The sequence below is a fragment of the Pinus tabuliformis genome, chromosome 2_2 (genome assembly GCF_031772625.1).
Source record: "Pinus tabuliformis cultivar Carrire ecotype Pingquan chromosome 2_2, CPIR1, whole genome shotgun sequence".
Taxonomy (NCBI): Eukaryota; Viridiplantae; Streptophyta; class Pinopsida; order Pinales; family Pinaceae; genus Pinus; species Pinus tabuliformis.
Genome location: NC_142300.1, coordinates 353,426,653 through 353,443,679, shown reverse-complemented (window position 1 = coordinate 353,443,679; position 17,027 = coordinate 353,426,653). Strand labels below are relative to the sequence as shown.

At 39.8% G+C, this 17,027-nt stretch overlaps 5 pseudogenes; all 5 read right to left on the bottom strand.

Moving 5' to 3' along the window:
- Nucleotides 1-3,377: 3,377 nt before the first annotated feature.
- Nucleotides 3,378-4,310, bottom strand: LOC149192711 (dolichyl-diphosphooligosaccharide--protein glycosyltransferase subunit 1A pseudogene; annotated as a pseudogene).
- A 340-nt stretch (nucleotides 4,311-4,650) lies between these two features.
- On the bottom strand, nucleotides 4,651-5,421 carry LOC149192710 (uncharacterized; annotated as a pseudogene).
- Nucleotides 5,422-8,821: 3,400 nt separating this feature from the next.
- LOC149192709 (dolichyl-diphosphooligosaccharide--protein glycosyltransferase subunit 1A pseudogene) lies at nucleotides 8,822-9,754 on the bottom strand (annotated as a pseudogene).
- A 4,510-nt stretch (nucleotides 9,755-14,264) lies between these two features.
- Nucleotides 14,265-15,197, bottom strand: LOC149192708 (dolichyl-diphosphooligosaccharide--protein glycosyltransferase subunit 1A pseudogene; annotated as a pseudogene).
- Nucleotides 15,198-15,537: 340 nt separating this feature from the next.
- Nucleotides 15,538-16,684, bottom strand: LOC149192707 (uncharacterized; annotated as a pseudogene).
- Nucleotides 16,685-17,027: the final 343 nt, after the last annotated feature.

Genomic DNA, 17,027 nt, shown 5'->3' with positions numbered 1-17,027 from the left:
GACACCCATCATGCACCAAGCACAGCAGTTTCTTGATGACCAAAACTGTTACCGAGGTGCAGTTGTAGTGTGGCACCTAGAGCAGGTTGAGAAACCCTGCCTTTTCTACTCCCTTGAGCCACCTACGTGGCTCCAATGCAGTCATTTCTATATTCATATCAATGATGTGGTGAATCAGCTACTTGATCCCCAGGTGTGGGAACTTCTCGTGGTCAGCCAAGTCCCAGTCTTCAAGTTTCAGCAGCGCTACTCTTGCCAAGCGCGGACCGTCAAAAACAATTTCTTCCAGTAGTAGAGGGGTTTTCAGGGGAGTCTTTCTTTCATCGATGTCCTTTGGTATCTTGGTCTTCAGCTTGCGCGAAGGGACATACTCTGACAACCGAGTAATAGGGTCCATGCCCTGGGCTTCAACCTCCTCCACTTCATATCCCACATCCTCATCATCCATCAGGATGTCTTCAATGTCTTCCTCCTCTAGTTCTAAGTTCATGGCCTTGCCTTTCTCCTATGTGGTGGGTTTTGGTGGGTTTCTCCTTGGTGATGCGCACACCGGTATGGCGGGTTGCTTTCCCTTCTTGTCTTTCATGGTTTCCTTGGTTGGGGTTAGCTTTGGTCTTGGCGTTCTCGGTGATTTAGGGACTTCAGCGAGCACCTCGACGACCTCTGGAGTAGCTACTTCTACCTCTATTTCCATTTCCTGTGTGGCCTCCTCGACTACTTCTTCGATATTTATAATTTCTACGGGTGCCAACATAACGCTTTCTAATAGTTCTCGTGATGTCTCTGGCAAGTTTGCAAATGTGGGAGTCTCTTTGAAAGCCTCAAAGAATTCTCGGTTCATGGGTGCCTGAGAGCTCAAAAACTCAATTCTCAAAATGCCAAGTGCTTTTTGTTGGACAACCACTTGTAATTTATAGGGAATTTTGAATTCAAATCTGACTGTTCCCCCAAATTCGATTCATTAATGTCGGATTGGCGGCAAATTTTCAAATATCTGAGCCATAAATTTCATCTTAAATGCCGACCGCCCACTCTATTTGGCCTCACTTCTCCCATTAAATCATGAACAGTGACTTTAACGGTCACTTTCCGGTTGACTTGCATGATTTCTCCATGAGTAGTGCAGCTCCCTTCACGTCGCCACGAACCCTGTGACACTTCCTTGCTTCACACAATCCTCCAATCGCGCAACTCCCCAAACCGGGCAGTGTAGTTTATAGTCCCACGCCTCCTTTCAGCTACCTGGAGTGTTAATATTGTGCTACCTTCATCTAGTCACATGGTCAAACCTCCGGTGTATGGCCTCAAATGACTACCATTCACCTTTCCTCGAAAGGGTTCTCCATTCAATTTGACCAGTTGTGCTACTCCTCCATCGGTAATTTCCTTAATGACATAGGGCCCTAACCAGTGAATTTTGAATTTCCCTGGAAATTTATCAAACTTACTGTGATATAACAAAACCAGGTCATTTATGTTAAAGGTTCCCAGCTTAATGTGTCGATCATGCCAAGCTTTTTCGCGCTTCTTTTGGACCTGTTTGTGAAATCCATCTAGAAATCTCTCTTCCTCAAGTTCATCCAGTTGTGCAAGCCTTTCCTCCAGGGCTGCACGATCCATCATACTTATGAGCACTGTTATGCGCAAACTAGGCACAATATATTCCATAGGCATTACCACTTCAACCCCATAGACAAGCCTAAAGGGGGTTTGTCTAGTCAACTTCTTGCATGTCATTCAATAAGCCCATAGTATTGCAGGTATGCTTGGGTCCTGTTATCACAAAATCGTGTACTGATGGCTGCTACCAGTTAGATTTTATGTAACTACTTCAGACCAGGCTTTAGACTAAGGTTAGCCTCCTTAGTCAGAGAGGGCTCTCTCACAGATTTGTGATAGGAATTATTAACAAGAAAAGATGGCTAACTCTTCAAACATCTTATGAAAACAAGCTGGTTGGAACAACAAAATAACATCTCTTCCATTGGGCTCATGGAGTCAAATACTTCTGCAGTAAACTATAAACCACTCAATCATAGAAGCCAAGGCATATAATGTTTAACACTCAAAACATCTCTCAAAAAAGAACCTCAACTCATAAATATACACAGGAAGTCTGAGCACTAGGTGAATTCAGAGTGATTGTATATTTAGTGAGCTGTAAAATATATAAAGGATAATGACAAAACCACACATATTCTGAGCATTGAACATATGATGAATCTTGGGAAGAAAAAGTAATCCTTTTATTACTGTCAAAAAGTCTTTTTACATAAGCTGATAAAAACTCTGTTTTTTCATAAATCTCCAACCCCAATTACATCAGAGCTTTCACTATATATAGGAAAACATACTTAACTACTTCGAGTCTCCTCCTCAATCATGAGGGGAGCTCGATGACCTATCATTAACTACTCTTATCTATTTTTAAACAAACTCATTAAATACATAAAGTATTGAGATGTAACAAAGAGTCCTAAAACAATTAAAACTCTAATTCTACATCATGCTGGAAATGGCATTTATTACAACCAAGATGGTGCTCCTACGAGAAAAAGGAAAGAATAGGCTCATCCTCTGACAAATGGCTTCTTTTAGTTTGGCTGTGACAAGTGTCTGCAGTTGCTTGCTGGCCTTTAATATAACATGTTTTCCAACACCCTGAAATATAGGAAACTGTTCCTGCTTGTCGGTCCTTGGTTTGCCTCAACATATTCGAATCCAAAGGAGTATGCTTTTAACCTTTAATTAACCAAAATAGAGCGGACTGCCACATCTTGGATGTGCTGTAGGCTGTATTGATGGACAGGTGTCTCTCTTTCAAATTTCCCGATCATCTCACCAAACTGTTTGTCTGCTTTGAAAACGCCACCTACAGCAGTTTCGTAGCGCGCTACGAAACTGCTGTGTGATTTAAAAAACACAGTCTTCCTCTAAACTCCTCACATACGAACTATTTAAATTCTGCAACATTAAAATCTAGGAAGAAAAGTCATCCTCTCATAATAAAAACTTTCAGAACGGCACAGCTGCTCATTCTCAATTATAACAAAAAAGAAAACCTTCCTCTCAGTGAACTTTATACCTATCAGACTAACTGGACATTAGTTATATCTCATCAACTGCCTGCAACAACTCATCTACCTCTTGTTTCAAAACAATAAGCTTCTGCTCATGAGAAGATATGCGACTGTCAATCTCCTTACTTGGTAGCTTCTTATCGTAGTTATCAACTACTACAGTATGTTTCTAAATTAACTTGTCCTGCTTTTCTTTCTCTTTATGAATTAACTCTTCTACCTTGGGCAAAATATGCAACGCTTGGGAGGAAGACTGCAAGATATCAAGTATAGACTTCAGCTCCTTCGCAGTATCTTTCAATGTAGCATCAAGAAACCGGTGACCAACATCAGTGGCTCTGATAGCATTGAAATGGTACTAAATTTATAATAAACCTGAAAGAACACATTATGTTCAGGCATCACATTCTTCTTTGATAGTACCACAACATTCCTTCCAATAGTGTCAAGATAGGAGTACTTTATCTCCGGATGTTGGTCTGCAGAAAAGGGAACAAAAGCATAAGAATCTTTAGATCCTTCTGGCAGTGCAACCTTCACAATAAGTTTATCAATGACCACATCACTGAATGAAGATGCAAAAGCAATATTAAGATAATGCCTGCCATCAGCTGCTTGGAAGAGAAAATCTTGTAGAGGTAAGTTGTAGCCTATTGTAAAAGTGGCTTGCCAGCCTCCAAACATAGGATATCGAAGTTCAATTTCCAGTTCTGTTTTTCTAAAGTCGGCATTCAAATGTGAGGTAGAAATATTCCCAATTTCATCTCGGTAATAAACCGAATGTGCTCGAGGTGGCAATCTTGCCACTAGACTCTTAAAAGATGATGCACCTCTAGCATTGGGTCTTGCTTGGTATTCAATCCTTGAAAAGCCACCTTTGATTCGAGCACCACCATGAAAAAGATGATAATTTTCAGTTATCTGAACATTTCCCCAATGTGAAATTTCTATTTCTCGCACCAGCTCCTTGACAACTGCAAATGGTTGGTTATCAAATGATTTTAGCACATTAGCATTGTAAACCAAGAATTTAGCAATCGGCACCACTGTAGAAGGCAGCACCAAAGCTCTGAAAACCTTCCTAGCCAGCGGTATCCCATATCTGCAACGTGAACAATCTATCCTCATACTGAAACTCTTATTTACATATTGATTCATCAGCGAGTTTTTACCAACCCTGCTATTGCCAAGGATGACAACCTTTAACAGAGTTCTTCTGCGGGCCGACATGATGAGCTCGAGCTTATGTTGAATGAAGATGGAGTCGAAAAGATCTAAGCTGATTCATCTATTGATCACATCTTGCAAATCTCGAAAACACATGCTCGAGCCTCCAGGCGGTCCAATGATACAGCTAGGTGTCAAATCCTTCTCTGTCTGGGCTACGTGTCTCTCTGCTTTCTAAAAATTTTTTCTTGGAGTTTGTCCATTTCACCCACAACACCGACAGAAAAGATGCGGAGAATGAGCCTTTTATTTTGCTGGATGCGCAAGTGCAAGAATTGCAGCAACACCGCCAACTGCCCGGATGCTATCTCCTTGATTTCGTGGATTTACTTGCCCCAGAATTTTACGATTGTGCCAAAATGTTCATAGGCTCTTCCTGGCACCAAACAATCTCCGCATTTGAATATCGATTCAACTCCCGTTGGACCAGATCATATGGGAATGGGCATAGTTGCTCAACCCGACAAATAGCGACATCTTCCCTTTGAAGTCTCTGTCTTTCCTCATCCAGCTCGTAATAAATCTTTCCAGAGTGATCATTCTGATCCTTAATGAGACATATAAATCGGGTTCCCTGCTTGTCGAATTCGGGATGACCTTGCATGTCATCAAATTCAGACAGATTTGATTTGCAGTCCTTATGCCGAAGAAGATTCTTTGGAGACATGACAATCAAAGGTTTACAGAAATTCCGATTTATCTGGCAAAAAAGAGCATGAAAATAGTTGGCAGGAGTTGTCACCTTTACAATTTGCCAGTTACACTGCTGAATTTGGGTGCGTAATGTAGGATCCATCTCAGAAACCACAAAAGGATTGTCATCACTCATCTGGAGAAACCGCTCTAATCTTGCACTAGAATGCTCTGGACCCTGGCCATCATATCCATGAGGAAGCAAAACAACAAGTCCAGATTGGCGAAGCCATTTTGATTCCCCACTGCTTATGAGCTGATCAAAAATGACTTGGGCGCCATTTGCAAAATTACCAAACTGAACTTCCCACGGGACCAATGAATTGGGATTCTCCATTGAATAACCCAATTCAAAACCCAGAACACCAAATTCTGACAAAGAACTGTTGCTCACAGTAAACATCTCCTCAGGTTGAATCATGATAACATGGTAAGTAACTTGAGGTATTTCATTAAAATAATACCGTGAACCAAAAGAACTTGTAAAAGAATTTGATGCTTAATGCATGCACTACGAACCATCTGAAGGATTTGCCACACCATGAATCTCTGTAAATCTCAAACTCACCAGGACTCCACCGGCATACAAGGTTTAGGTGGATTGTAGCCATTTGAACACACATTAAATATCCCCTGCTTCCGCACATAATCTTGCAACATGTTCTCATTCTTCACCAATGTAACACACCTGGAAACTTGCAACATCTCTCTCAAATATAAGCCAGTCACTGATAATGAATTTTGATGAATATGACAGCTGTGTAAGATTGGCTGTGGATTCAGACAAATTCCCCATTTCGTAGCACGCTACGAAATCACTAAAACAGGCTGCGCTGCGAAACTGCTAAAGGATTTATGCGCTGCGAAAACACCCTGTCTTTAAGCTAGGCTAAAATTTTTTACAACAGACTTTTCAGTGATAACAGTGGCTCCACTTGGGATAGTGTGCCCTTGTGGTGCACTAAGAACCTGCAGTTCCAGTGCCTTATAGAATTTATTTGACAAACAGAAATTTGCTTGACCAGCATGACTGTAGGAGAAGGAAAGCTACTTCTAATGAAAAATGCTCAGTTGACCTTGAGCTTATTTGCATTTACCTATACCTACCTACCCTAACAATTTCAATTTCTTTCTGCTCAATCAATATGAAATTTCCAATGTAGCCAATCCTCTGTTTTATCTGATATTTGATTTCTTTGACTGCATCGGAATTCAGAGCCAATATGATGGTGTGATGACCGCTGCCACTGAAATTGCCTCTGATCTTTATAAGTAAACTGAAGCACTGGAGAGTAAAACTCTTCCATGTAATTAGCTACAGGATCCCAGAATACATGATCAGCTTGATTTCTCTTGTAACTTTCCGGCTGTGCAAGCTGACCTTCAACAGCAGTGTGCATTTCCTCAAGTGTAAAAGAGAAAGGAAACAACATTCTCTCCTTGCGTTCTGCCATAGAAAACCTCTGAAAATAATGATCATGATTATGCAAACTATATGCCTGAATTTGACCTTCTAAACCTTCAATTTCTTTCTCAATATCCTCAGCAACTTCATTCAAAAATCTCATCTTATCCTCTGACTTGCAGTCGAAGGATTTTAGATATGAGGACAAGGACAAAGAAAAATGTTCATTTGTTTCTCCTTTACTATGATCATTATTCCATTGTTTGAAACCTTCAACTGAGGGAGAGTTTGCCACCACCTCTGACCTATCTATCCATTCCTCAAAAAACATAAGCCATAAGTCTTGAAATGACTTAACGAATTTGATAGGAAAACTTTCAATCCATTGTTTGCATTTCCCTTGAAGCGAATCATAAAATAACATAATGCAAACATCTTCATGTTTAAATCTAAGAAGCTCAGCAAAATGACAGAAATCTGTGATATGCTTCAGAGTTAAACTCAAATCTTCTCCATTAAATTTGGGACCATTACTTATAAAATATGCATCCTTGGGAAAATGATTTGGGAAACCATGAATTCCTGAGAAATCTATGCATGCATACCTTGAACTAAGAATGGCAGCTTCTGGGTCCTTCATAACTCCAGTGGAATCACCATGAATGTATGAACTTTGAATTCTTCAACAATGGAGTCGCCAAGGTAGATTTGCAGCCTCGAAAAACCTCTTTGAACTCCTGCTACCTTCAGAAATTCAATCTTCAAACTTCAGGAATAAGTAATCATCAGGCTCCCGGTAGACGCACCAAAATGTTATCACAAAATCGTGTACTGATGGCTGCTACCAGTTAGATTTTATGTAACTACTTCAGACCAGGCTTTAGACTAAGGTTAGCCTCCTTAGTCAGAGAGGGCTCTCTCACAGATTTGTGATAGGAATTATTAACAAGAAAAGATGGCTAACTCTTCAAACATCTTATGAAAACAAGCTGGTTGGAACAACAAAATAACATCTCTTCCATTGGGCTCATGGAGTCAAATACTTCTGCAGTAAACTATAAACCACTCAATCATAGAAGCCAAGGCATATAATGTTTAACACTCAAAACATCTCTCAAAAAAGAACCTCAACTCATAAATATACACAGGAAGTCTGAGCACTAGGTGAATTCAGAGTGATTGTATATTTAGTGAGCTGTAAAATATATAAAGGATAATGACAAAACCACACATATTCTGAGCATTGAACATATGATGAACCTTGGGAAGAAAAAGTAATCCTTTTATTACTGTCAAAAAGTCTTTTTACATAAGCTGATAAAAACTCTGTTTTTTCATAAATCTCCAACCCCAATTACATCAGAGCTTTCACTATATATAGGAAAACATACTTAACTACTTCGAGTCTCCTCCTCAATCATGAGGGGAGCTCGATGACCTATCATTAACTACTCTTATCTATTTTTAAACAAACTCATTAAATACATAAAGTATTGAGATGTAACAAAGAGTCCTAAAACAATTAAAACTCTAATTCTACATCATGTTGGAAATGGCATTTATTACAACCAAGATGGTGCTCCTACGAGAAAAAGGAAAGAATATGCTCATCCTCTAACAAATGGCTTCTTTTAGTTTGGCTGTGACAAGTGTCTGCAGTTGCTTGCTGGCTTTTAATATAACATGTTTTCCAACACCCTGAAATATAGGAAACTGTTCCTGCTTGTCGGTCCTTGGGTTGCCTCAACATATTGGAATCCAAAGGAGTATGCTTTTAACCTTTAATTAACCAAAATAGAGCGAACTGCCACATCTTGGATGTGCTGTAGGATGTATTGATGGACAGGTGTTTCCCTTTCAAATTTCCCGATCATCTCACCAAACTGTTTGTCTTCTTTGAAAACGCCACCTACAGCAGTTTCGTAGCGCGCTACGAAACTGCTGTGTGATTTAAAAAAAACACAGTCTTCCTCTAAACTCCTCACATACGAACTATTTAAATTCTGCAACATTAAAATCTAGGAAGAAAAGTCATCCTCTCATAATAAAAACTTTCAGAACGGCACAGCTGCTCATTCTCAATTATAACAAAAAAGAAAACCTTCCTCTCAGTGAACTTTATACCTATCAGATTAACTGGACATTAGTTATATCTCATCAACTGCCTGCAACAACTCATCTACCTCTTGTTTCAAAACAATAAGCTTCTGCTCATGAGAAGATATGCGACTGTCAATCTCCTTACTTGGTAGCTTCTTATCGTAGTTATCAACTACTACAGTATGTTTCTGAATTAACTTGTCCTGCTTTTCTTTCTCTTTATGAATTAACTCTTCTACCTTGGGCAAAATATGCAACGCTTGGGAGGAAGACTGCAAGATATCAAGTATAGACTTCAGCTCCTTCGCAGTATCTTTCAATGTAGCATCAAGAAACCGGTGACCAACATCAGTGGCTCTGCTAGCATTGAAATGGTACTAAATTTATAATAAACCTGAAAGAACACATTATGTTCAGGCATCACATTCTTCTTTGATAGTACCACAACATTCCTTCCAATAGTGTCAAGATAGGAGTACTTTATCTCCGGATGTTGGTCTGCAGAAAAGGGAACAGAAGCATAAGAATCTTTAGATCCTTCTGGCAGTGCAACCTTCACAATAAGTTTATCAATGACCACATCACTGAATGAAGATGCAAAAGCAATATTAAGATAACGCCTGCCATCAGCTACTTGGAAGAGAAAATCTTGTAGAGGTAAGCCGTAGCCTATTGTAAAAGTGGCTTGCCAGCCTCCAAACATAGGATATCGAAGTTCAATTTCCAGTTCTGTTTTTCTAAAGTCGGCATTCAAATGTGAGGTAGAAATATTCCCAATTTCATCTCGGTAATAAACCGAATGTGCTCGAGGTGGCAATCTTGCCACTAGACTCTTAAAAGATGATGCACCTCTAGCATTGGGTCTTGCTTGGTATTCAATCCTTGAAAAGCCACCTTTGATTCGAGCACCACCATGAAAAAGATGATAATTTTCAGTTATCTGAGCATTTCCCCAATGTGAAATTTCTATTTCTCGCACCAGCTCCTTGACAACTGCAAATGGTTGGTTATCAAATGATTTTAGCACATTAGCATTGTAAACCAAGAATTTAGCAATCGGCACCACTGTAGAAGGCAGCACCAAAGCTCTGAAAACCTTCCTAGCCAGCGGTATCCCATATCTGCAACGTGAACAATCTATCCTCATACTGAAACTCTTATTTACATATTGATTCATCAGCGAGTTTTTACCAACCCTGCTATTGCCAAGGATGACAACCTTTAACAGAGTTCTTCTGCGGGCCGACATGATGAGCTCGAGCTTATGTTGAATGAAGATGGAGTTGAAAAGATCTAAGCTGATTCATCTATTGATCACATCTTGCAAATCTCGAAAACACATGCTCGAGCCTCCAGGCGGTCCAATGATACAGCTAGGTGTCAAATCCTTCTCTGTCTGGGCTACGTGTCTCTCTGCTTTCTAAAAACTTTTTCTTGGAGTTTGTCCATTTCACCCACAACACCGACAGAAAAGATGCGGAGAATGAGCCTTTTATTTTGCTGGATGCGCAAGTGCAAGAATTGCAGCAACACCGCCAACTGCCCGGATGCTATCTCCTTGATTTCGTGGATTTACTTGCCCCAGAATTTTACGATTGTGCCAAAATGTTCATAGGCTCTTCCTGGCACCAAACAATCTCCGCATTTGAATATCGATTCAACTCCCGTTGGACCAGATCATATGGGAATGGGCATAGTTGCTCAACCCGACAAATAGCGACATCTTCCCTTTGAAGTCTCTGTCTTTCCTCATCCAGCTCGTAATAAATCTTTCCAGAGTGATCATTCTGATCCTTAATGAGACATATAAATCGGGTTCCTGCTTGTCGAATTCGGGATGACCTTGCATGTCATCAAATTCAGACAGATTTGATTTGCAGTCCTTATGCCGAAGAAGATTCTTTGGAGACATGACAATCAAAGGTTTACAGAAATTCCGATTTATCTGGCAAAAAAGATCATGAAAATAGTTGGCAGGAGTTGTCACCTTTACAATTTGCCAGTTACACTGCTGAATTTGGGTGCGTAATGTAGGATCCATCTCAGAAACCACAAAAGGATTGTCATCACTCATCTGGAGAAACCGCTCTAATCTTGCACTAGAATGCTCTGGACCCTGGCCATCATATCCATGAGGAAGCAAAACAACAAGTCTAGATTGGCGAAGCCATTTTGATTCCCCACTGCTTATGAGCTGATCAAAAATGACTTGGGCGCCATTTGCAAAATTACCAAACTGAACTTCCCACAGGACCAATGAATTGGGATTCTCCATTGAATAACCCAATTCAAAACCCAGAACACCAAATTCTGACAAAGAACTGTTGCTCACAGTAAACATCTCCTCAGGTTGAATCATGATAACATGGTAAGTAACTTGAGGTATTTCATTAAAATAATACCGTGAACCAAAAGAACTTGTAAAAGAATTTGATGCTTAATGCATGCACTACGAACCATCTGAAGGATTTGCCACACCATGAATCTCTGTAAATCTCAAACTCACCAGGACTCCACCGGCATACAAGGTTTAGGTGGATTGTAGCCATTTGAACACACATTAAATATCCCCTACTTCCGCACATAATCTTGCAACATGTTCTCATTCTTCACCAATGTAACACACCTGGAAACTTGCAACATCTCTCTCAAATATAAGCCAGTCACTGATAATGAATTTTGATGAATATGACAGCTGTGTAAGATTGGCTGTGGATTCAGACAAATTCCCCATTTCGTAGCACGCTACGAAATCACTAAAACAGGCTGCGCTGCGAAACTGCTAAAGGATTTATGCGCTGCGAAAACACCCTGTCTTTAAGCTAGGCTAAAATTTTTTACAACAGACTTTTCAGTGATAACAGTGGCTCCACTTGGGATAGTGTGCCCTTGTGGTGCACTAAGAACCTGCAGTTCCAGTGCCTTATAGAATTTATTTGACAAACAGAAATTTGCTTGACCAGCATGACTGTAGGAGAAGGAAAGCTACTTCTAATGAAAAATGCTCAGTTGACCTTGAGCTTATTTGCATTTACCTATACCTACCTACCCTAACAATTTCAATTTCTTTCTGCTCAATCAATATGAAATTTCCGATGTAGCCAATCCTCTGTTTTATCTGATATTTGATTTCTTTGACTGCATCGGAATTCAGAGCCAATATGATGGTGTGATGACCGCTGCCACTGAAATTGCCTCTGATCTTTATAAGTAAACTGAAGCACTGGAGAGTAAAACTCTTCCATGTAATTAGCTACAGGATCCCAGAATACATGATCAGCTTGATTTCTCTTGTAACTTTCCGGCTGTGCAAGCTGACCTTCAACAGCAGTGTGCATTTCCTCAAGTGTAAAAGAGAAAGGAAACAACATTCTCTCCTTGCGTTCTGCCATAGAAAACCTCTGAAAATAATGATCATGATTATGCAAACTATATGCCTGAATTTGACCTTCTAAACCTTCAATTTCTTTCTCAATATCCTCAGCAACTTCATTCAAAAATCTCATCTTATCCTCTGACTTGCAGTCGAAGGATTTTAGATATGAGGACAAGGACAAAGAAAAATGTTCATTTGTTTCTCCTTTACTATGATCATTATTCCATTGTTTGAAACCTTCAACTGAGGGAGAGTTTGCCACCACCTCTGACCTATCTATCCATTCCTCAAAAAACATAAGCCATAAGTCTTGAAATGACTTAACGAATTTGATAGGAAAACTTTCAATCCATTGTTTGCATTTCCCTTGAAGCGAATCATAAAATAACATAATGCAAACATCTTCATGTTTAAATCTAAGAAGCTCAGCAAAATGACAGAAATCTGTGATATGCTTCAGAGTTAAACTCAAATATTCTCCATTAAATTTGGGACCATTACTTATAAAATATGCATCCTTGGGAAAATGATTTGGGAAACCATGAATTCCTGAGAAATCTATGCATGCATACCTTGAACTAAGAATGGCATCTTCTGGGTCCTTCATAACTCCAGTGGAATCACCATGAATGTATGAACTTTGAATTCTTCAACAATGGAGTCGCCAAGGTAGATTTGCAGCCTCGAAAAACCTCTTTGAACTCCTGCTACCTTCAGAAATTCAATCTTCAAACTTCGGGAATAAGTAATCATCAGGCTCTCGGTAGACGCACCAAAATGTTATCACAAAATCGTGTACTGATGGCTGCTACCAGTTAGATTTTATGTAACTACTTCAGACCAGGCTTTAGACTAAGGTTAGCCTCCTTAGTAAGAGAGGGCTCTCTCACAGATTTGTGATAGGAATTATTAACAAGAAAAGATGGCTAACTCTTCAAACATCTTATGAAAACAAGCTGGTTGGAACAACAAAATAACATCTCTTCCATTGGGCTCATGGAGTCAAATACTTCTGCAGTAAACTATAAACCACTCAATCATAGAAGCCAAGGCATATAATGTTTAACACTCAAAACATCTCTCAAAAAAGAACCTCAACTCATAAATATACACAGGAAGTCTGAGCACTAGGTGAATTCAGAGTGATTGTATATTTAGTGAGCTGTAAAATATATAAAGGATAATGACAAAACCACACATATTCTGAGCATTGAACATATGATGAATCTTGGGAAGAAAAAGTAATCCTTTTATTACTGTCAAAAAGTCTTTTTACATAAGCTGATAAAAACTCTGTTTTTTCATAAATCTCCAACCCCAATTACATCAGAGCTTTCACTATATATAGGAAAACATACTTAACTACTTCGAGTCTCCTCCTCAATCATGAGGGGAGCTCGATGACCTATCATTAACTACTCTTATCTATTTTTAAACAAACTCATTAAATACATAAAGTATTGAGCTGTAACAAAGAGTCCTAAAACAATTAAAACTCTAATTCTACATCATGCTGGAAATGGCATTTATTACAACCAAGATGGTGCTCCTACGAGAAAAAGGAAAGAATAGGCTCATCCTCTGACAAATGGCTTCTTTTAGTTTGGCTGTGACAAGTGTCTGCAGTTGCTTGCTAGCCTTTAATATAACATGTTTTCCAACACCCTGAAATATAGGAAACTGTTCCTGCTTGTCGGTCCTTGGTTTGCCTCAACATATTCGAATCCAAAGGAGTATGCTTTTAACCTTTAATTAACCAAAATAGAGCGAACTGCCACATCTTGGATGTGCTGTAGGATGTATTGATGGACAGGTGTTTCCCTTTCAAATTTCCCGATCATCTCACCAAACTGTTCGTCTGCTTTGAAAACGCCACCTACAGCAGTTTCGTAGCGCACTACGAAACTGCTGTGTGATTTAAAAAAAACACAGTCTTCCTCTAAACTCCTCACATACGAACTATTTAAATTCTGCAACATTAAAAGCTAGGAAGAAAAGTCATCCTCTCATAATAAAAACTTTCAAAACGGCACAGCTGCTCATTCTCAATTATAACAAAAAAGAAAACCTTCCTCTCAGTGAACTTTATACCTATCAGACTAACTGGACATCAGTTATATCTCATCAACTGCCTGCAACAACTCATCTACCTCTTGTTTCAAAACAATAAGCTTCTGCTCATGAGAAGATATGCGACTATCAATCTCCTTACTTGGTAGCTTCTTATCGTAGTTATCAACTACTACAGTATGTTTCTGAATTAACTTATCTTGCTTTTCTTTCTCTTTATGAATTAACTCTTCTACCTTGGGCAAAATATGCAACGCTTGGGAGGAAGACTGCAAGATATCAAGTATAGACTTCAGCTCCTTCGCAGTATCTTTCAATGTAGCATCAAGAAACCGGTGACCAACATCAGTGGCTTTGCTAGCATTGAAATGGTACTAAATTTATAATAAACCTGAAAGAACACATTATGTTCAGGCATCACATTCTTCTTTGATAGTACCACAACATTCCTTCCAATAGTGTCAAGATAGGAGTACTTTATCTCCGGATGTTGGTCTGCAGAAAAGGGAACAGAAGCATAAGAATCTTTAGATCCTTCTGGCAGTGCAACCTTCACAATAAGTTTATCAATGACCACATCACTGAATGAAGATGCAAAAGCAATATTAAGATAACGCCTGCCATCAGCTGCTTGGAAGAGAAAATCTTGTAGAGGTAAGCCGTAGCCTATTGTAAAAGTGGCTTGCCAGCCTCCAAACATAGGATATCGAGGTTCAATTTCCAGTTCTGTTTTTCTAAAGTCGGCATTCAAATGTGAGGTAGAAATATTCCCAATTTCATCTCGGTAATAAACTGAATGTGCTCGAGGTGGCAGTCTTGCCACTAGACTCTTTAAAGATGATGCACCTCTAGCATTGGGTCTTGCTTGGTATTCAATCCTTGAAAAGCCACCTTTGATTCGAGCACCACCATGAAAAAGATGATAATTTTCAGTTATCTGAACATTTCCCCAATGTGAAATTTCTATTTCTCGCACCAGCTCCTTGACAACTGCAAATGGTTGGTTATCAAATGATTTTAGCACATTAGCATCGTAAACCAAGAATTTAGCAATCGGCACCACTGTAGAAGGCAGCACCAAAGCTCTGAAAACCTTCCTGGCCAGCGGTATCCCATATCTGCAACGTGAACAATCTATCCTCATACTGAAACTCTTATTTACATATTGATTCATCAGCGAGTTTTTACCAACCTTGCTATTGCCAAGGATGACAACCTTTAACAGAGTTCTTCTACGGGCCGACATGATGAGCTCGAGCTTATGTTGAATGAAGATGGAGTCGAAAAGATCTAAGCTGATTCATCTATTGATCACATCTTGCAAATCTCGAAAACACATGCTCGAGCCTCCAGGCGGTCCAATGATACAGCTAGGTGTCAAATCCTTCTCTGTTTGGGCTACGTGTCTCTCTGCTTTCTAAAAACTTTTTCTTGGAGTTTGTCCATTTCACCCACAACACCGACAGAAAAGATGCGGAGAATGAGCCTTTTATTTTGCTGGATGCGCAAGTGCAAGAATTACAGCAACACCGCCAACTGCCCGGATGCTATCTCCTTGATTTCGTGGATTTACTTGCCCCAGAATTTTACGATTGTGCCAAAATGTTCATAGGCTCTTCCTGGCACCAAACAATCTCCGCATTTGAATATCGATTCAACTCCCGTTGGACCAGATCATATGGGAATGGGCATAGTTGCTCAACCCGACAAATAGCGACATCTTCCCTTTGAAGTCTCTGTCTTTCCTCATCCAGCTCGTAATAAATCTTTCCAGAGTGATCATTCTGATCCTTAATGAGACATATAAATCGGGTTCCCTGCTTGTCGAATTCGGGATGACCTTGCATGTCATCAAATTCAGACAGATTTGATTTGCAGTCCTTGTGCCGAAGAAGATTCTTTGGAGACATGACAATCAAAGGTTTACGGAAATTCCGATTTATCTGGCAACAAAGAGCATGAAAATAGTTGGCAGGAGTTGTCACCTTTACAATTTGCCAGTTACACTGCTGAATTTGGGTGCGTAATGTAGGATCCATCTCAGAAACCACAAAAGGATTGTCATCACTCATCTGGAGAAACCGCTCTAATCTTGCACTAGAATGCTCTAGACCCTGGCCATCATATCCATGAGGAAGCAAAACAACAAGTCCAGATTGGCGAAGCCATTTTGATTCCCCACTGCTTATGAGCTGATCAAAAATGACTTGGGCGCCATTTGCAAAATTACCAAACTGAACTTCCCACAGGACCAATGAATTGGGATTCTCCATTGAATAACCCAATTCAAAACCCAGAACACCAAATTCTGACAAAGAACTGTTGCTCATAGTAAACATCTCCTCAGGTTGAATCATGATAACATGGTAAGTAACTTGAGGTATTTTCATTAAAATAATACCGTGAACCAAAAGAACTTGTAAAAGAATTTGATGCTTAATGCATGCACTACGAACCATCTGAAGGATTTGCCACACCATGAATCTCTGTAAATCTCAAACTCACCAGGACTCCACCGGCATACAAGGTTTAGGTGGATTGTAGCCATTTGAACACACATTAAATATCCCCTGCTTCCGCACATAATCTTGCAACATGTTCTCATTCTTCACCAATGTAACACACCTGGAAACTTGCAACATCTCTCTCAAATATAAGCCAGTCACTGATAATGAATTTTGATGAATATGACAGCTGTGTAAGATTGGCTGTGGATTCAGACAAATTCCCCATTTCGTAGCACGCTACGAAATCACTAAAACAGGCTGCGCTGCGAAACTGCTAAAGGATTTATGCGCTGCGAAAACACCCTGTCTTTAAGCGAGGCTAAAAATTTTTACAACAGACTTTTCAGTGATAACAGGTCCCAATCACTTCGCTGAGCATTGTAAACCTTGGTCAGCACGTTCTACAACACTTTATTGAATGCTTCCACCGTCCCATTAGCCTGTGGGTGATAAGGCGTGCTCTTCTGGTGATATACCTGAAATTCCTCCATTAGCGCGCTGATCGTCTCATTTAGAAAGTGCGTACCGCGATCACTCATCAAGATCTTTGGACATCCAAATCACGTCAG